The 22,328-nt window shown below is 36.0% G+C and overlaps 1 protein-coding gene across 11 annotated transcripts in view; it reads right to left on the bottom strand.

The window, feature by feature from the left end:
* HERC1 (HECT and RLD domain containing E3 ubiquitin protein ligase family member 1) overlaps positions 1 to 20,532 on the bottom strand; it is a 163,650-nt gene extending 143,118 nt beyond the window's left edge. For 9 of the 11 annotated variants that reach the window (XM_015595937.2, XM_015595944.2, XM_015595940.2 and 6 more), the window contains exon 1: positions 19,977 to 20,124. The gene's annotated coding sequence lies outside the window, so the exon portion shown is untranslated. Of the gene's footprint in view, positions 1 to 6,160; positions 6,256 to 19,976; positions 20,125 to 20,328 lie in introns of those variants that run through there. The other 2 variants (XM_025038949.1, XM_025038950.1) reach the window with 2 other exon arrangements.
* Between the last annotated feature and the right edge of the window lie 1,796 nt (positions 20,533 to 22,328).

The raw sequence follows: 22,328 nt of genomic DNA, 5'->3' as shown, positions 1-22,328 counted from the left end.
TTCTGCTTTCCAAGACTCGAAATCAACTGTTTTCTCCAACCTATCAAATCTTAACTACCTCATGCTCCTTTCTCAGTAGCCCTCTGCTCTAGACAGACAGGCGTCCCTACCAATCCTTACCATCATCATTCACATGGCATGCGCTCACTCCTACCCTTACTCATGCTACTGCCTCTAGAATGCCCACCTCCCTTCCTCTCTACCTAACAAATCCTATATACTTTCTTCATGAAGTAATTCAGATCCACCACCTCCCCCCATATTTAAACCTGTTCTAATATGCTTAACCCAGAATTATCTTTCTCACCTTAGAATTTCCATTTTTCTTACAAAGACATACTTGAAACTATAAAAATAAATGTTAGGTATTGTATTGTATGGTCTCTAATTGTTCACCATACACATCACAAAGGGAAGTAATTCGAACTATTTTAAGGTCCTCTTTTTATATTCCATCATGGAAGTTAGAGTAACATGAGAAATACAGTAACTCTTGTTGACAAATACTAGTTATTTTATATCACTACAATGTTCTAATGCAAAAAGTTGATAATAACTAGCTATAAGCAAATTTACTATGTTTTTTTTTTCTGTTTTCAAAATAATGATTCTAAACAATGGCTGCTGTTAACCTTGGGGTTTTTAGAACATTAATGCACTTTTTAACGAAAGAATCCTTGGGAACAAAAAAAGTAACACAAGTTATCAATCTGTCAGGTTCAACAAACTGTTACGCAAATAGATACAATTAGTACACAAATGAAAACAGAAATGTCAGCACATGCAAGATTCCTAAATTTGTAGCTGACCATGTCCATGAACCAGACAACAGACTTCAACAAAAGTACATTTTCTAGAGGCATGAAGAGGCCAATGGTCCTCATCACATATTGTTTGTAGGAAAAAATCTCCTCTCCCTTCTTCACAAACTTTAACTTGCTAGCATCTAAAGCCTAAGTCATGGCAATCATAACATTTTTTAGTAAATTTATCCTCACTGAACTCCCAAAGATATATCCAATTGATACTTCGAAAACTCATTCTTATGAGGTTCCCTAAAATAAAGAACAGAGAAAATCGCAAAAATGTTGGAAGTAGGTACTATGGCTAGCTCCTCACACAATCTCTGAATATCAATGTGAATATGACTTTGAAAAGACAAAAAAAAAAAACTTATAAGACAATCTGAAAGATCTAATGCTATCAAAAGAAATGGGGGTAGGGGAGACATAATAGTACCAAATACTAACTGGCTTAAAGTAAACTTTTTATCTCTTCAGCAAAAAAAAAAAAAAATCAGAGGGATATATCCTAGCATATTTACTAATAAACTAAGGTCAGTCCTATTTGCATATCTTTTTTTAAATCTTCTGTATCTCTGTATTATTTTTAACAAAGGTATTCCTATTTGTTACTATCAAGACCTTGACAAGAATATGCAAAATTTATCCACAGTAGGAAGTTCTACTAGACAGAAACAACAGTGCTCATAAGGGACTCAGAACCAAGAATAGAATGAGGATATGTAAACAATTACAATACAATATGATAATGTTGCATAACAAAGTTACCCAGCAAGAACTATAGATAATACTAAGGGAATGAAGAGGACAGAATGGCCAGGACACAAGAGACATCCCAAACTCTGAGTTGGGAGATGAGGACTTAAGATAAATGAGAAATAAATAATGTATTGGGGTTGTGAGGTGATTTTTAAGGATATTTAGACTAGGCTCAATGAGACTAGGCTCAATCAACATTTTCACATTGCAGCTTTAATCTCTCACATTGCAGTTTTAATCAAGAAATACGGTATTGCTTAAACTAGGAAATATCCTATTCACTGCAACCTTGTTTAGAATAGTGAAAAGGTAAAAAACAAAAAGAGGAAAGAATCTAAAGTCAATCAATAAGAATTGGTTAAATAAATTATATACACACACTTGGATTCAAGGCAATCATTAAAATGAATGAGGAAGATCAATAATTATCTGTACTGTATTGAATTGGAATCATAATCATGATATATTAAGTTAAAAATACAAAGATGTAGATTAGGCAATTCCACTCCCAGGTATATATCCAAAAGAACTGAAAGCAGGAAATCAATCAGATATCGGTATACCAATGTTCATAGCAGTATTATTCACAATAGCCCAAAGACAGAAACAACCCAAGTGTCCATAAACAGATGAATGGATAAACAAAATGTGGTATATACATACAATGGAGTATTACTCGGTCATAAAAAGAAATGAAATTTTGATACATGCTACAACATGGATGGACCTTGAAAGTATTATGCTTAGTGAAATAAGCCAGACATAGAAGGGCAAATATTATATGATTCCCCTTATATGAGGTACAAAGGATAGGCGAATTCATAGAGAAAGTAAAATGGAGGTTACCAGAGGCTGAGGGGAGAGGGGAAAAGGGTATTATTGTTTAATGGGCACAGAGTTTTTATTGGGGATGATGAAAAAGTTCTGGATATAGATAGTAGTGAATGCACTTAATGGCACTGAATTGTCCAGTTTACGATTGCTTTAAATATTAAATATGTCATCCATACTTTACCACACACACAAAAAATAATATATAGAACAGTCTGCAGTATGCCATCATTTGGTAAAAAGAGAGTATATGAATGCATTACTGAAGGGGTTTAGGGTCTCTGAAAAGACATACTAGGAACTAACAGTTAATCCTGGGAAAAACTAGGAAAGTGAACATAGGGTACAAAAGGGAGATATACCTTTTGCTGTAACCCCCTTTGTACTATGTGGATATATTGCTTAAGAATATCTATTTTATTAAGGAAAAAAAAGCATTATCCAGGCAAGGATAATCTTCCATGGATGTTAAAACCTTTGGGAAAAGGTTGTGGGAGAGAGGATTGTCACACAATCTCAATGTACCACTCTACATTACTTATTAGTTGTAAAGGTAAAAAAATGCATTTACAGTGAAGTGATCTGGTAGCAGTCACCACCTAAAATAAGTGATCAAATTTAGCATCATCTATAATGGGAAAAAAAAATGGTATTAAGTGCCCCCTAAGGTGATACAAAATATACACACCATCTATATAGAGTTCATGCAACAAATGTTTAGCCTGAATCTTAAAAAAACAATGAGCAAATTCAGATTGCAGGACATTATTTAAGACAAACGCTCTAGATTCTTCAATAAAGTTAATGCCATTTTTAAAAGGCAGGGGACTTTTATAGATTAAAAGAGACTAAAGAGACATAAAAACCAAAGCAAAAGTGAATGTGATTGGATCCTGGATCAGAAAAAACAAACAAACAAAAAAGTTATAAAACACATGTGGGAGACAACTAGAAAAATTTAAATATAGACATTGCATATTAGATAATAAATTCAGGTTATTTTCCTTAGGCATGATAAAGGTATTGTGGTTATGCTGGATAATGTCATTATTAGGAGATGTACACTGGAATATAGGGGTAGGGAATATCTTGGTAACTGCAATTTACTCTCACTCAAACAAAATTGAATGTATGTTTAGAGAAAGAAAAAAAAGTAACTGCAACAATATGTTACAATCTATGAAACTAGGTAAAAAGTATATGGGTACCTATTGTACTGTTCTTCAACTTTTCTAAAGATCTGAGAAATTTTCAAATGGAGAGGGGCAGAAACAGCTGATAATGTAATGTAAAAGAGGAAAAAAAGATTATCTTTTACGATAGAATTACATATAGGAGTTAAATGGTAAGTATAGTTTTTCCATTATTAACCCTGTCCTTCCCGATGGAGCATATATAATAAACTCATTTATTTCCAAAGCATCTGTATATTAAGCAAGTCTCACTTTTAATTTCCTTATAACATAATCATTTTCATTTATGAAATAATAGTGATACTATCACATTTATAAACTGAGTTGATTTCTAAGTCTTATTCAAAAAGGAGCAGACAGAAAAATATTGCTCCCATAGACACAGACAAAAAGTTGCCTACCCTTCCTCAGAAGAAGATAAAAGCCAGACAGCAAGATGACAAGTTTAAAGTTTGTGCTTTGTACAAACCACACAGAAGGAAGCTAAAGGGTAGAGAACACCTGGGTTCAACAAAAGTGAGAAGGCAGAACTATCCATCTCTTAAGTCTTCAACCTACGTCTTCATTGTTTTAGAATAGTATTAATTCCTATATATGAGAGAACATAAAGGCAAATCTCTACTGTAACATGACTGAAGGGAAATTATAGCAGGAAAAAGCTAACTGGCAAAACTGATTTGAAATGAGCTTAACTATACCTAAATATTGTCTGTTGTCTTGAGAATTTACTTTTAAATAAAACAAGGCTGCACTATGAAGACCTGACTCAGGAGGAAATAAGAAGCTTCTCTTATTCTCTCATCTTGAATCGTACCTAACTCCCTCCTGAAAATCTCTCAGGTTGACAGAAAATGTTAGAATTTGAAAATAAATCCAACCCTGTGGAATTAATCGAGCTGTACATTTGCAGTATGCACACTTCTATGAATATGCATTATACTGTAATAGTTTTTTAAACACTTTTTAATGAAATACCCAAGTGCCATATTCTAAAAATTATAAGACAGAGATAAAAGAAATCAAAGGAGATCTAAATAAATGGAGAGACATGCCATGTTCCTAGAATAAATATAAAAATGTCAGTTATCCCCCAAATTGATCTATAGATTTAATGAAATACCTATCAAAATCCCAGTAAGATTTTTGTAGCTATAGACAATCTTATTTTAAAATTCGTATGAAACAGCAAAGAAACTAGCATAGCTAAACTCATAAGCCTTATCTTCAACTTACAACCAACAAGGAAATATTGAGAGATGTAAATAAAATATAACCCACTCCTCAAAAAGAAAAACATTAAAATAAGATCATCCCAAAAATCTGCTTGGGCAAAAAGACTGATTAACAAAGCAAATTACTAGACGCTGTCAATAAAACAGAAAGCAAAATATGCTAAAGAACTGACTTTAAGTACAAAAATCCATTCTACAACCAACACAATAGACTCCTTTCCCCTCCTACCACTCCAACAGCACTGATAATCAGAGATAGTTTCTCACAGACTCACAAATGCACTCACGCACACAAACATTCTAAAAATGCCCACATACAGAGTGCTCCAAAAGAACCATACTTTATTCTTCTTAATGTTTACTTAGAGAGGTCTGAGTTACTTATCTTTCAATCCACTATAGTATGAAAAGTTTTTTCCTATCAAACTGCAAAACAATCAATAATCTCAAATTCCACATAAAAACAGCAAAAATAAGCTTTATACAACTCTTCTTAAATTAACCTAACTCCAAAAAGATTTTTTTGTATCTGTTCACCTAGCCTTTACTAACAGGTCAACTATCAGGAAGGGGGAGAGGGGCTGGTGAAAGGGCTGACTATACAGCCCAGTTTACCCAAGACATTATCATTTTATGTCTGTTGTGCCAGCATGTACCTTTTTCCTACGGTAGAAGCAAACGACCAAATGCCTATGGATAGTCTCTTTTAAAAATATAATATTTTAGGTTATAAAGCAGCAAATAGATCTAGAAAAAATCTGGAGAATTACACATTAGAATTTAATAGTGGTTACTCTGCATGATGGGATAGTTTTCACTTTTTTCTTTATATCTCCCTATACTGTCTAAAAGATTGGTTTTTACAATAGCATATATTACTTTTGATACTTAGGAGGAAGAAATTATTTCCATTTGTTAAAATGCAACTTTTCTTTCTGACTCAAATCCTCGACTCATTTCAAAAGCATGCACTTCTCTTCTTTAATATTTGAACTTCAAGAACTAAGGTGATAAGATATAGTGTAGACAACTTTAAAAGATGCAGAAATCTAAATTCAAGAACCAGCTTTGCTGTGGAAAATATGGAACCTAACAACATACCTTTCAAGGCTGTTTAGAGGATCAAATGAGAATCCATGTTAAAGTACTTTAATGTAATAGACTACGTGAGCTATGTTTATTACTACAAGCACATGAACAAACTATGTAACCTCAGATTTCATATATAAAATGAGGGAGTCTTATTAAATGAGCTCCAATTCACTTCTAAGTCTGAAATTCTGGTAGTAACAATGCTCCTTTAACTCAGCCTTCTACCTGCATCTCTCTTTGGGAGGTATACCTTTTTTATGAATAACAGTTTCCAGGTCTCCATGTTTTCTATCTTCAGTAGGACACAGCCCATACTTCACATTCTTCTCTTTTGGCCCTGATTTTCTGAAAGTTAAAGAAAATATGTCTGTTCCCTCCAAAAAGACTTTAAATCTTCTTCTAATCTAATGTTTATTTCATGATTTCCATCTGCCATATCTTGCAGTGTAGAGTAGTGGCTATGCACATGGACTCTGGAGCCAGGCTGCCTAAATTCAGATCCTGGCTCTGCTATGTCACCAACTCTGCAATGCAATCCTGAATAATTTACTTAATCTCTCTGTGTGCCTCAATTTCATCACCTGTAAAATTGAGACAACAATAGTGTGCCTACAGCATAAGGTTGTTGTGAAGACTGAACAAATTACAAATGATATAAAAAGGACCTAAACGGTACGTGGCATGTAGTAAATGTTATAAATGACTGAAGTCCTTTCCTAACACTGCTCCCCTAAAAGTACAATGCTTACAGGCTAAGATAAAACAACCAACCGACATTTGCCTCTTACTTTTATCTCACTGAAAAATGCCTTATTATTATTTACCTATCGAAAACTTCTCCACATCATTGTAGTGAAGTCATACACACTCTTTATCATCAGACATTTTTCTAGTTATTCTGTGTTCAAATCTTCTAATCCAATATTTCTCAAAAATTGTTTCGTCTAAAAAATTTGTCCCACTAGTTGTTCAAGATGTTACGAGGGGGAAAAAGCTTCAGTGATCAAATAAATTTGGAAAAATCTGAGTTAATGTTAAACAAGTCTTTTAATGTTAATATGTATAGTTAAATTCCGATAAAGTGCATGTTGTTTACCAAGTTTATTTGGCCTCAAAAGCCTTTTTGTCAAGGAGTTACATTGAGAAACACTGCTTCAGTTCTTTGACAATCTTTAATACAAAATATACTGTATGCAAGTTCAATATTTTTTACATAGTATAATTTTTTAATTATATTTTATTATTATTTGTATTATTAGTTTCAAGTATACAGTACATTATTTAGACATCTATATAGTTTATAAAATGATATCTCTAATTGCTCCTTCTCTCCTCTGGCTCTCCACCTAGCTGTTACATTAATGCTAACTGCAATCCCTATGCTGTGCTCCTCATCCCTGTGACCATCAGCTACTAATTTGTACTTCTTTAACCTTTCACCCCATTCTCCCAGCCTTCTAACTCCCCTCCCAATTCAATATTTTTTAAATCTGATTCACACACAAGGTCTGTTCAAATCCATGCTGAAAAATCTGGCTCAAGAAACTAATACCTGCTGCCCTGCATGAATCACTTAAAATTTCTGAATATGAATACTGACCTCTAAAAAGAACAAACACCAATGACCAGCTACACACACTAGGTCACAAGTTGTTATTGCACAATGGATGCTAACCTATTTATTGGCCAAACATCCTTTAAACAGTCTAGTTATTCAATATTCTCAAGTTTTCTCTGAATTTTCAATAAGGACTTGCACTCTTCCCTTAAAGGAATTCCACCACAGAACTTTGTCAAATCATCCCAGAACCAGTTCTAACATAAATACGATGCCCTAAATATACAATTTACATTGTTGTAGAACTACCCCCACAAAAAAAAAAACACCACATAATATATTAGGAAGGAACAGTAGAATTTCACTATTTGACAATCTCTGATGAATTAATAAATTAGGCAATGATCACCAATAGCCACAGAATCACAAAGAGTGATAAAACTTTATGCACTCCCTGATGGAAACACAAACCATTCCTATTAAGTACTATTACTAAAAAAAAAAAAAAAAAAAAAATTTTAATCCACCCCCAAAATCTCACAAATCTATCAGTTTACAGGAAATTCAGGAAACAGAACATGTTAAATGACATTAGAGACATGCAATCAGCAAAATGGGAAACTTCTCAGGGCAAACCATCCTTGTTTCTTCAAAAAATTTTGAGGGAAAAAAAGAGATGGAGGGGAAGTTCAAAGATTAAAAATGATTTAATAACATGCCAAACAACTGTAAAATATGGAGCTTATTTGGATCCCATGTCAAGCAAACTAATGTATTCATAAAACAATCAAAAAAATATGAAATCTAATTACATATTTGATGATATTAAGAATTTGCTATAATTTTTTTTGTGGTATGGTAACAGTATTATGCTTATTTTATAAAGAGACTATCTTTTAGAGATCCATACTGAACTATTGGAAATTTACAAATTAAATACGTCTGAGATTTGGTTCAAAAAAGTACAGGGATTGGGGGTAGGGTGGTGGTAAACAGAAATATAGAGGAAACAAGACTGCTATAATAATTCTTGAAATTCAATGATGAATACATGAGACCTCTTTATACTATTCTCTCTACTTTTCTATTAACATATGTTTAAAATATTTTGTAATAAGAACATTTTTTAAAAACTCAAAAATGCTGTCTGGGAAATTGAATTACCTGCCTAGGACTGCAAATAGTCTCTACATATTCCCAAAACAGATTAGTGCACAGTCAGGCATAAGAGAATGTAACTTTAACACGATCAAATAATATTTATAAAGTACTATAAGAAATCATTTGACATGAATTTCACTAACACTCAACATGCTAAACTCTCCTATATAATTATTCTTTTTTACAAGCCCATTAATATCTAATCAAGTTTTCCATGAAAAAAAAAATAGTGTTTAAGTATGATTTATTTTTTAACTTTTCTTTATTAAATAAAGCAACAGTCACAGAAAAAAACTTGCAGGCAATATTGCAGAGTCATCGCCATCTTCCTAGTCCTATGAGCCTATGGTACTTCTGTAATTTCCCATCAGCAGACTTATTGCATAAGCGCTCCACCTCACTGAGCTCCAAACAGGACTAGTTTTATCTTGTGTACAAAAAACCCTTTCCTGCCTTCCTACTCTAAATGAAGAGCCAAACCAACAGATGGCAGACCAAGAGGGGAGAAAGTGGTGATAGGAGGCAGTTACAAGAGAGCACGGGGGAAAAAATAACAGAAATGAAAGATACTAAGAATACAAAATATTCAGCAATTCCTTAGATTTTTGCAAAACACTCACATTTTGTCAAACATTAATTACTTTAAAGTGATATGATTCTATGAATTTGCATTTGACTTTATTCCCTTACACAGGGTACCTTTAAGAGTTTTGAAAAGTCCCTTTTAGTATCTCAGACCAATTTAAACTAACCAAAGCAATTAAAACTATTTCCAAAATGAACAAAGGAAACAGGGAACATAGTAAACATTAATCGATATTTCACTAATGCTGTTACATCAGCCTTTTCAGAAGCTACTACACTTTCTTTTTTGACCTCAAAATAGTAAAGCTCCCCACCCCTATGCTAATCTACAATACTATCAAGAGCATCAAGATTACCGTAGCCTAACTGGTAGGTTTTCATTAAAATATTGATCTTAAACAAAAAATTACAATAGTGTTGATATGAGAATTGTAGTTTTTACATAAATTACATTTCTTAAAAATGCCTAGGCTTTTGATTTAATATACATTAAGAACATGTCAATTACAACAGGCCATCTTTGCCCATTCATCATGCCACAGATCTAGCAATTCAAGGGCTCCTTCCTCAGGCAGCTTCCTCTCTGTGGAAGCTCGTCAAATGGCAGAATATCTACTCTTCCTATCTCACAGAGGTGTTATAAAGATCAACTGAGAAAATGTTTGCCAAAGTCCTTTGTAAATTAAAAAGCTATATACTAATGTAAATCATTATTATTTTACAACTTGTCTGCACGTTAGACAGGTAGCAGACTAAAGTAGCTCCTTAATATCACTGGGTTTCAAGGTCTACCAAGAAAAACTTCATACTTCAGGGTATAAAGATTCGCTAACATTCACCTTTCTATTGCAAAGTCCAATCCTTATACCAATTACTATTCTCTCCTAAAGTCTATTCCCTTTCTTTGGCAGAAGAGACACGGAAATATCCTTTAAGAAGTCAAAGCAACATGTGGCACCTAAAATTCTAATTGTCACCATGAGCTCCTGAACACCTAGGTAGAATGATCTTGCCCACACAATATTATCTGCCTAGGATTTTGGATCAGCCAAAACTATGGATCTGCCAAAACTGAGGCTGGCCATTTCCATTTTCTGTTCCCCACCCCCACAGTTTCTACCAACACCCCTCTTTGTTTCTGAATTCTAATTCAGGCTCCACCACTTACTAACTGTGAGATCTTGGGCAAGTTACTTAACCTCTTTGTACTTCAATTCCCTTATTTGCAAAATAAATGAGTTAAATTGTGGTTTAAAAAATAAGATAGTTCACCGAGATTTAAACATGGTCTAAATAATAATGAAAGTGCTTAGAATAATGCCTGGTGCACAGTAAACGATTAATAAGTATTACATGCATTTGTCTACTCCACCACACCACCTTCACTAAATTACATAAATCTCTCCATCATGCTCCATAATTCTTTTCAAAAGAATGAGCAATTCTGAGAAAGCAGAAACTATGACCATATTACTGACAAATTTCATTATACTGTATATGACTGGATACTTGGTTATATAAGGAAGATCGATGATAAATTTATATAAAAGATACTTGCTCCCACATGCTTCTAAATTATATTAACACATAGATAACATAACTTTCCTAGTTCCAGATTAGGTTATCTTATATTTCTAATACCATCAGTTAGCAAAGCTGCAACTGCCCATGACCAGTTTTACGGTATAGTGACTAACAAAAAATGGTCTTAAAACATGGCAAAATTTAAAAGGGCTCCTATAAATGCTACTACATTAAATTTAAAAAAGAAAAAAAAAAAAAGCTTGGAAAATAATGTACCCTCCCCCCCCAACCAAAATCAATACAGACTTTAAATCAAGAGTTAGAATAAGGAAAAACAGAACAAGGGAGAAAAAGGAACCCTTATACATTGTTGGTGGGATTGAAAATTAGTAAAACTGCTAAGGAAAACAGTCTGGAGGAATCTCAAAAAATTAAAAATAGATCTACCCTTTGACCCAGCAATTGCCTTGTGTATTTATTCAAAGAAAACCAAAACAATCATTCATAAAGATCTATGCACCCAAATATTCATGGCAGCACAATTTACAATAGCCAAGATATGGAAGCAACCTAAATGCCCATCAACAGACTATTGGATACAGAAGTTATGGTTCATATATATAATGGAATATTACTCAGCCATTAAAAAAAAAATGAAATCCTACCATTTGCATAAATTCTCAAGTATTAAGGAGTAAAGGAGAATGGTGATGAATGCAACCTACCCTCAAATAGTTAAAGGAAAAAAATGTTTATATAAAGAATGATAAAGCAATGGACAGAGGGGAGGGGGGAGTTTGGGGCTGAGAGAATGGGGTGAAGGGTTAAAGTACAAATTAGTAGTTTATAGATGGTCACAGGGATAGGGAGCACGGCATAGGGAATGCAGTTAGCATTAATATACTGGCTATGTGGAAAACCAGAGCAGAGAAGGAGTAATTAGGGGGATTGTTTTATAAACTATATAAATGTCTAACCAATGTACTGTATACTTGAAACTAATTAAAATTTTTTTAAAAAACTAAAAAAAAAAAAAAAAAGTATAAGGAAAAATAGCTTGCCAGAGCAAGAAGAAATACTACATTAACATCACTACCGTTATAATTAGTGGACAACCAAAGAGTATGTTAAACACTGCAACAAGCACAAGAACTGAACTCCGAGCTTATTTTTAACATATTACTTAGCACATCCTATATACAATTATGTGTTCCTGATAACATAAATTCTAAAACTTAACATTTCATGTGTGAGTACCCAATGCACAAAATTCACAATTTTAACTGAATAGTTTTCCTTTAGCGTAAACCCTTAAAAGGTAGAATCACTTAATCTAAGTTTCAGACAATTTTACTCCACAGACAACTTCCTAGAGCAGCATCCTTAGCTTACTATGTGCCAGGGTCTTTTCTAAGCACTGGAATGAACAAGACATATGAGGTTCCTACTCTCAAGGAGGTTTACATTATAGTAAGGAAGACAAAGAAAGAGCAAGTAGTCAAATAAGTCATTAAATTTCAGGAATCATAAGTGCTATAAAAAATAATAAAACACTTTTCTATAGTGTCATCACTGAAGAGTTCTCTGAAGAGGCAGACTCTGAGAACTCCTCTTTAAACAGACACCTGAATGATGTGAGGGGAGCAGGCAGTACAAAGACCTGAAGGAAGAGCACTACAAGCAGAGCAAGAACAAATACTAAGCCCTGGAAATACACCTGGCATGATCAAAGAATATAGGGAAGTTCGATGTAGCAGAAGTAGAGTGAACAGAGAAAGGTAGGCAGGGACTAACTACATCATGTAGGACCTTGTAAGTCATAGCTAGGAAAACTGGCTATTTTCATTGTAAGTCATTGTAAAGTATTAAATAGAGGAGTGGCCTAACTGACTGACAGTTAAAAAGATCATCCTAACTATGAAGTGCAGAATAGACTGTAGGAGGTCAAGTGAGAAAGCAGGGAAATGGGTTAAGAGATTATTGTAATTATCTAAGCCAATGGTTTAGACCAGAATAATAACGTAAAGATAATATGTGACCACATTAGAAACATATTCAAGAGATAGGGCCAAAAGGATTTGCTGATGGGCCAGTTACAGGGTATTTAAAAAAAAAAAAAAAGAAGCATAGATGACACCTAGGCTTTTAGCCTCAGTAACTAGTTAAATGGTCCTGCCATTTACTAAGAGCAGTTTTAAAGGAAATAATGATAGGACTCACATCTTTTGTATTGCACAAATTTAGTCTGAGATGCCTATTAAAAAGCCAAATGAGACACAGAATAAGCAGATGGACTTTGACACTGGACCTCAGGGAAGGTGTCTGCGTTGAAGATATAAATGTGGGAGTCAATCGCACATAGATAGTTTTTAAAGTCAGAGAAATGGATAAATGTAGACTAGAAAAACTTATTTGTTTAATCCTCACATAGCCCTATGAAATAGCAACTATTATTATTCCCATTTTATAGATCAGGAAACTGAGGCTAACCCGTTAGTACTTGTCCAACGTTACACTGCTAATAAGCAATAGAGTTAGGAGGAAAACAAAAAATAGTTCTGACTACAATAGCCCATGACCTTTCTCAACCGGAGTTTGTCACTGAACCACAGAACTTGAACATTGAAATGAATATTTTCTCAATTCTCCCAAGGATGGTACATAACTGTGCCATTCTAGATGCACTGCAGAGAAGTTAATTCTTTACATATAATCGATGTCCACATATCTTAGAACATTAGAGTTTAGTTCTTTCATGGAACCCCAGTTGAGAAAAATACTACTACTCTATTATCATTATTATTATCCCATTGCCACCGCCACTGCCACCGCCACTGCCACCGCCACCACCACTGCTACTAGGAGTCATTTAAAATGAGAGATTGGTGAACATAAATTACTATCCTGTGACTTTCCATGGCTTTCTCTTTGTAACCTGTAAAATCAAGTGTTATTTGGGGGTTTTATAGCACCAAAGGTGATTTTACTTTAATTAAGACTACACCAGACCTCTATTGATTCCATTCGCAATATCAGTTCATCAGAAAACCACTAGAATGTCAGCTCCTCCAGTGCAAGAATCTTTGTTAATGTGTTTCAAACACCTAAACAGTGCCCTTTCTGGGAAAGAACCTAAATTTCCAGCATCACTGGGTAGAACTTGTTACCTTGTAAGATAAGGATGTGTTTCATGTTGTCTTTGTTTCTTGGAACCACTAAAATCTGACAGGATTCTCCCAAACCAGAACTTTAAACTCTCAACTTCATCTTCCTTAAAACTGGCCTAAGGTTCCAGCTTTGGCCATTACTGGTCAAAAAAACAACAACAACAACAAAAAAAAACCCTACCACAAGTAGTTAATCTTTGGTAAACTCCACAAGTATTTCAGAGTACAGGTATTATGAATCAATGCAGCATCTCCATTAAATGCAAAGGTTTCAAATGAATAATTCTGGCTAGAAAATGCATTCCAATAGATTTCACCTGCACAAACTAACCTACATGTATCACTGCAATACTAGTAGAGAATGTATATCATCATCAAGCTATAAAAACCTGCCTACTTGCAGGAATTAAGTGCCCTTGCACAACAGGTTCAGTCACTCAAAAGACTACAGAGCATTTTTAAAATCAGTCACCTCTGGCGAGATAAATGGTAGGCAGGTAGATAGATAGATCGATCGATAGATAAATCAACATTCTGTTGGTGAGGCTGTGGGGAAAACAGGTGCTGTCATACATTGCTGATCGAAGTGCAAATTAGCACAATACTTCTGTAGAAAAACTTTGCAATGCCTAACAAAATATGTATGCACTTAACTTTTGACCCAGGAATCCTACTTATAAGAAACCATCTTGAAGGTACACCTCTAACAATACAAAACTACGTATGCATAGGTCATTCACTGCAACTCTGTTTATAATTGCAAAACATAGGAAACAACCTAAATGCCCTTCCATTGAAGAATGGTTGAATAAATTAGGATATATCCACAGAATGGAGTAGTACACAGATGTAAAAAAAGAGTTAAGAATGTCAAAAGAATATCTCTTCAAAAGAATAAATGGGTTTGGAGTAATTTCTAGGATGTATTGTTAAGTGAAAAAAGTAGAGTTCAAAAGAATATCTATAAAAGGCACTCGTCATATAAGAGGAAATAAGAAAACAGTTTGGCAGTTCCTCAAAAAGTTAAACAGTTACCATATGACCCGGCGACTCATATGTGTATGTGTATGTGTATGTGCATGTGCATGTGCGTGTGTGTGTGTGTGTGTGTGTGTGTAAACTGGAAACATATGTCCACACAAAAACTTGTACATGAATGTTCATAGCAGTATCATTTACAGAAGCCAAAAAAATGGAAAACCTAATGTTGATCAATGCATGAAAGAACAAAATGTGGTATATTCATACAATGAAATATCATTCAGCCAATAAAAAGGAATGAAGCAATGATACATGCTACATAGACCTTGAAAAAATTATGCTAAGTGAAAGAAGCCAGGCACAAATGTCCACACATATGATTCCATTTGTATGAAATGTCCAGAATAGACGAATTCATACAGATAGTAAATTAGTGGTTACCAGGGGCTGGGAAAGTGGAAATGAGAAGTGACTGCTAATGGATACAGTGTTTCTTTGGGGGGTGATGAAAATGTTCTCAAATTAGATAGTGGTGATGGTTGCACAACTTTGTGAATATACTAAAAACCACTAAATTGTACACTTCAAATGCATGAGTTTTATGGTGCATGAATTGTATCTCAATAAAAAAAAACTGAGAAAAAAAGATACAACACACAATATATTCATTTATGTAAAAGAAATAATGAAAGTATAAACCAGAAACTGAAGAAATTCTCTAAGTATATCTTTTTATGTAGTAATGTTTAGTAATAGTAATGTTTTATATATCAAAATAAATAAATAAATAAATAAATAATGAAAATTGAACAGGACTAGGGGGAACCCAAAATAGAAAATAAAAGGTAAGAGAAGAAACTAATTACATTACAGATGAATAAAATAACCACATTAAAAGGAGTGGGGAATAAAAGAACTTAACCTAAGTAACTTTGGAAAACATATTTTGAGTCAGATACTATAAGGCTAAAGCTATACACAAATACTGCATCCTAATTAGCAAATATGTTTCTCATAAGGGTATGGATTAGCAATTGTAACTACTTGATGTACATTCTAAAAGTGAATAAATAAGTTAGCATACTATAGATAATGAGTGCCAGGTTTCTCCAGAAAAAAAGTTACAAATAAGAATAGAGGAAAAGTTGGAATGAAACTTGTAGTGTTGGACTGGACTAGAAGATATCAATATAAACTCATGGTTTTTAATATATAAAGAGAAAGATACATATAGAAATAAAAGTGTGTGTGCACGCACACGTGCACACACCTGCATGCACTCACTCACATGCGTGGGCAGGTTAGTATATAAACATATATTTCCTAGCTCTGTCCTGACACCCAAATGAGCACACCTAGCATCCAGATCTTCATTTAAATTCTATTCTCCAATAAAAGGAATCAGAGCTCATTAGAGAAGTAGCTGATTCCAGGACTGGTACAAAGAAAGATACAAGATGAGCATGGAATAACCTGTGATGTCAGAATATAAAGAAGTGCTCAAAAAAGGATGGATGCCAATCTTAAAGAGCTCCTAATTGCCAAACCTAGAACAATTTGAGCAACAAAATAACACTATTGGATTATAAACTGTAGAATAAAATAAATACCCATGAGATCACACATATAAATAATTGAATAAATAAATCAAAAAGGGATATCTCTTCCTTACAGAAGAATTCCAAAAATTAAATGCAAAAAGAATGAGGGATATATAAAATCACCATTATGCAAACATCACAGTTATAACTGTTGTAGACAAGACACACTAATGGATGCCAAAATCAGTGGAAGAAAGTTTGAGGAGAAACAGTATATCTGCGTAGTCTCAAAGTGTAAAGAACAGTTAACTTTTTATACTTGGTGAATTCAGCAGAGGCCACCTTAACAAAGCCAAGGTTAAATATCACCAGCAGTTAAGACATTTCAATACCATATACCCTCTAATACGATGCATTGAGAAAGACTTTCACTTCTGTGGTTTTCTTGCAAACATACATAACCTCAATCCAATCATGAGAAAAACATCATAACCTTAATCTAATCATGACAAAACCAAAATGGGAAAAATTCTACAAAATAACTGACGAGTTGTCAAGGTCATGAAACACAAGGAAAAAAAATGAAGAACTGTCACAGATTAAAGGAGACTAAGAAGACACAATAACTAAATGCAATGTGGGATCCTGGATTAGATCCTGAAACAGAAAAAAAAGGCATTAGGGGAAAAACTGATGGAATTCAAATAGTCTGTAGTTAATAGTGTCATACCAATGCTAATTTCCTGATTTTGATCACTGTACTATTGTTATGTAAATCATCAACATTAGGGGATGCTGTGTGAAGCATATATAGGAACTCTGTACTAACTTTGCAACATTTCTGTAAATCTAACATTATTTCAAAAAAAAGTTAAAAATAAATAAAATCCATCAATCAATCATCTTATGCAACTGTCATATTTCATTGTTCAGGGATCTCATCTGAAATTTAATATCCCCATTAATTTAGGGCCAAGTAAGTAACAGCAGAACAAACTAAAACCATAAAAATCAGATCTGGCATCTAAAAAGCAAATTACCTTATTTATGTTCCCTTATAAATTTTTTCGTCAAAAATGTTACTAGCTGTTGCAACTTAACTAGCTTTACAAACTTCTTTTTAAATGATGTAATAATTTTTTTATGTTTTCAACATCATAATAATCTGCACTATGTGCCCATAACAATGCATTTACATTTCATGTGTCTGTAAATAAAACCAAAGTTTTATTTACATTAAAAAATTATCCTCAAAAGATTATAGTAAATTTGTTACTTATTATTATATAGTTGCCAACTATAAAATGCAAATTTTGTTTCACAAGTCAATTTCCTTTAATCCTAACACAAACATCTCCATACCCCAAACCACAGTCATCATTATTAAGTTCTGAAAATCTGAATTTTAAAAGATCAGCTGTTCAATATATCCGGTCCTTTTTTATTTCACATGTTAAGGAGTACTTCAGTCTTTGGGGGGAAAAAATGCTTGGAATATTCTAATTTTATTGCTATTTATTATTTGCATCCTCTACCAAACAATCCAATCCAATCAACAACACAGTCTTCAAAATTTCTTTTATCAAATAGGATTTCTGGAGAGGTTTACAATTGCTTTCTCCTCTATGCACCATCAGGATGCCTATACTGGGAGTGAAATACACATACGACCAGCAAATGAATGAGTGTCACTTGCAAACAGCATGACTAGAAATTTAAGAAACAAGTGATAAGAATCTTACGGAAAGCAAAATTCATAAAAGTTTCGAATTACAAGAGGCCTTAATAGGCCATTTAATCCATTCCAATGACAATCCCAGGCAGATGACAATCTATCCTATTTTTAAAAGCCTCCAGATTTCCAACCTCCCTAGATGTTTCATTCTGCCATATAATCCTGTCATGTGATTTGGGGGAACTATTACAAGACTATTCTTTGCCCTGCCTAATGCTTTCTTTCCTCAAGTAATATAATGATATATTTTAACTCACTTCCAAGATATGTATGTATGTATGTATGTATGTATGTATGTATGTGTGTGTGTGTGTGTGTGTGTGTGTGTGTGTAGATATAGGCACACATATGTGCACACAGCCACCTAGGACAATCAGTTTTGCTTGTATAAACACATACTACAGAAACCTACATAATCAAAGGCACATATCCATCCCATCGCAATCACAAAAGCACTATGAAACAAACAATGTCATATAACAATTTTGGTCCAAAAATAACCAAGGGAAATCAATTTTATAAAACCTTGAGGTAAACAGGTTTCTCATCCCTATGAATAATCATAGTTTATTTGCTTTCCGCAAACACTGCTACTTTTCGGCATCCACTGCAGGCAGAATTTTAAAAACACATATATATTAGATCCAAGCAGAATTATTTTAACGTTTGATTTTTAAAACCATTCAGCAAACAATCATTTCGGAACAGGGTCCAAAGAAAAAGATAGTGATGACAGAGTACAGCCAGTGATAAGGAACGAGTAACCATTCTAATCAAGCAAGCCAAAGAAATGACTCAAATAAAACAAATCATTTTTGGAACATACATAGAATAGAGAAGTTCCAATCAAAGATAAGCCAAGTTCTATCTGAAAAAATTAAGTGTCTGTTAGGAAATACACGAAAATGTTAACCATGAAATGCTCTCTGAAAATGGAATTACAAGGACGAGTTAGTTTGTTCAGATTTGGTATTCCTGTTATTCTGATTATCTATATTTTCTACAATATTACAGACATTATTTTAAAATTAAGACAAATCTGTCCCTGGTTTCACAGCTCTGTAGGATGGATAGCATGGCTTTTACATAACCTTCTGGGAGAGGTGGTACCAGCTCCTGTCCTCCTCGTGTCTCCCATGAACCTGCTACCCATCACAGGAAAGGTTTCACCATGTTCTCTGGGACAGCTCCTGTCCTCATCATCCTCCTCTCACCCCAAAGACTAAACAATGTATCTCGTCTCTCCTTCTGGTAGCAAAGGCTATAAATTATTTTATCAAGGGGAGAGAGTTGGAAAGGGATTCACCAGATAATGAGTTGCCCCCGCCCCAATGCAGAGGAAAAGAGAAAGACACCTCGGTCCCAACCTCCACCCCATCAAAAGGTGGCCAGCCACGGGGGACAGCGAGGTCTCAGCCCTCCTCGGATCCGGAAAGAGTCGGGCCGCCGACTCCCGGCCCCAGACCTGGCCGGGGGAGGGGCGCTCGTTAGTGGATAAAGGGGTGGGGGAGAAGGTCAGAGATGCGACCCCAAGGGCTGAAGGACAGGTACACCAAGCCGCCGAAGGGGCGGGTCCCTCTGCCCTCTCGGGCCGGCGGCTGGCTTCTAACGTGGCTCTGTATGCGCCTGGGTGGCTGGAGGCCCCTAGGGCCACGGGGCCTCGCCAAGCCGAAAGGAGTCCCTCGGGCCTTCGCTGCCGTCCACCCGGGACCCCGACGGCCCCACTCCGCGGCGACCCCGGAACGGCCTCGGCCGGCCTTGCCCGGCCGGCAAGGCGCACGCAGAGGCAGCTAAGATAGAAGAGGAGGCGTTACCGTAAGTGGCTCCGAAGCTGAAGGGGGTGGGGCGCGGCTCCTGCGACCCGAGCCCCTCTCGGCAGTGGCTGCGGTGGCCGCGTCCTTTATTTTTGCTGCAGCAGCGGCGACTTGTCAAAGGGAAAGACGTAAGAGGCGGTGGCAGCGGCGGCAGGCGAGTCTCGCGAGATTTGAGCGGAACTCTCGCGTAGTCGGAACCCTTGCCCCTCCCACCAGGCCCGGCGCGGGAGGCAAAAGCGGCTGGGGGAGGAGAGCCAGGGCGAGGTTGTGGGAGGAGGGAAAGTGAAAGGTATTTAACTGAGGAGGGGGACACCTACGTTCTTTGGACACCCTGTCCGTGTACAGCCCTCACCTTTCAGCTCTTGCGGAGTCCGGATCCCGCGAGGACCGGACTCTGTCTATGAGGCACAATTGGAGGCGTTTCACAAAGGACAGTGAGGCGTGGGAGACCAGCCAGCGCGCCGGGTTTTCCTCGTAGTGGGCGGGTAAGACCCTACCGACCGGCGTCCTGCTGCTGCTGAAGGAACCGACACGTTGAAAGGCTGACGGCAAGACCCAGTCGGCCACACCCCTTTATCTCCGACGCGCACCCCGTGCTCTGTACAGTTTATCTCCCATCACACCAGGACCTACACCTCTGGCGGGTCAAGTTCAATCACTTGAAAGCAGTTCATTTGACCTACTAATATATTATTATTCACATCTTTGCGCTGCAGGACTACCAGAATCCTGCAGATGCTGGGGCTTACGACTCCTCGGTTTTCTTTAGCGCTGAGGAACACGAAGGTAGATTGTCCTTGGGGTAACTTACATCCTTGATCATAACTCCGACCTCTACAATAATGTCCTGTGAAGGACACTAAATGGCTTTGTCATCACTGTATCTTCAACACCTAACACCGGTCCAGGTACTCATTAAATTGTTTAGTGAATATTCCATCTTCCTTCTTTACCTGTTCTTACTCGTAGGCCCCCACATTTCTAGCTACCTTATCCTTCGTTGAAATTCTACTGAGCACCAGTTATGTGTAACTGACTGAAGATATGGAACCAGTCTCTGCCCTCAAAAAGTTCACAATCTAATTGGGGCGTAAGAGGAATACACAGCATACAAGCCATGTATGTGTCACTCGTGCAAAAAATTATAGCAGAGGCAGAAGAGAGAGTGCTTGCCCCTGCTTAAATTGAATATATATGAAGCAGTTTAGCCCAGGAGTTATTTGACTCTCTATCAAATAACTTGTTTCACTGTCAGGTGAGAATTCTGGAATCCCATTTACTAGGTATATGACCTTGAGAAAGTTGCTTGACCTCTCTGAAACTCAATTCCTTATCAGTCAACTTAAAATGTCAGTTCTTATTGTCACAGGGTTCTTGTGAGGAGTAAAATATATGTAAAACCTCTGATGTACCAACTATTAAATGGTAGGCCTTATTGTGGGTAACTTAAGTTTCTGCTTATAGAGTGTGTTTGTTCTCTTTCTTTCTGGCAAACTAAATGCGAGGGAGTGGGTGTATGTGGAGTAATGTCGTTGCTAGCGCTTTAGATCTGGGTATTATGTGCGAAGCTGAGACAAGGCCCACAAGCTCCCCATCATTCTTTTAACTTGCTAATGATGTAGGTATCTGTGCCACTCACAAGTGTCCCATGACATTCCATTTTTCTTGGATTTGTAAAACTGTACTGCTTTTGTCTTTTCTCTTTCAAGAAAAGGACTCTGCTTATTTTAAAGGCCAATTGAGAGATTACCTCCTTTGCTCTCTCCATAGCTTCCACCTTTAGGGCTGTGTGGAAAGGAGAATTGAATACAATTGAGTCCAATGCCATACAATTATCAAATATAGTTAATGGCAGCAAGTAAGCCTGATTACTTTCCACCGTCACCTTGACCACTCCACTCCTCCCATAAAACCTAAATCTATGTGTGCTGGAGTCTCATTGTCAGTGGCATTCTCTCAACTCTACCAGTTTATTTTATCTAGATTTCCCCTGGAGAAAAATGTTGGAGATGAGAAGGGGAGATAGAGGGAATGCAAGGCCGAGGCCTCAGCATCACAGGCCCTTGCCCTGATAGTCCTCTGAGTAGCACACTTTGGCTACACCAGTCAGCTCCATCTTTCCTCACAAATAGACATAACCCCCATCTCAGCCACATATTTCACAATCCCACACCTCAACCAGGAGGTCCCAGGCAGAGGAACTGGAGAATCAACAGAAGGATATATATTCTTCATCTTCATCTGCATATAGGAAATGTATGCCTCCTAAATAAAAATTAGGGCTAAGTCAGAATTGAAAGGTTCCAACAGATGAGTAAAGGCAGAGCAGAAGAGAAGTTTAAAAAATTTGGG

Source organism: Pteropus alecto, unplaced genomic scaffold, assembly GCF_000325575.1.
Source record: "Pteropus alecto unplaced genomic scaffold, ASM32557v1 scaffold86, whole genome shotgun sequence".
Lineage (NCBI taxonomy): Eukaryota > Metazoa > Chordata > Mammalia > Chiroptera > Pteropodidae > Pteropus > Pteropus alecto.
Note: the sequence above shows the minus strand (reverse complement) of the source record. Positions and strands in the feature narration are given on the sequence as shown.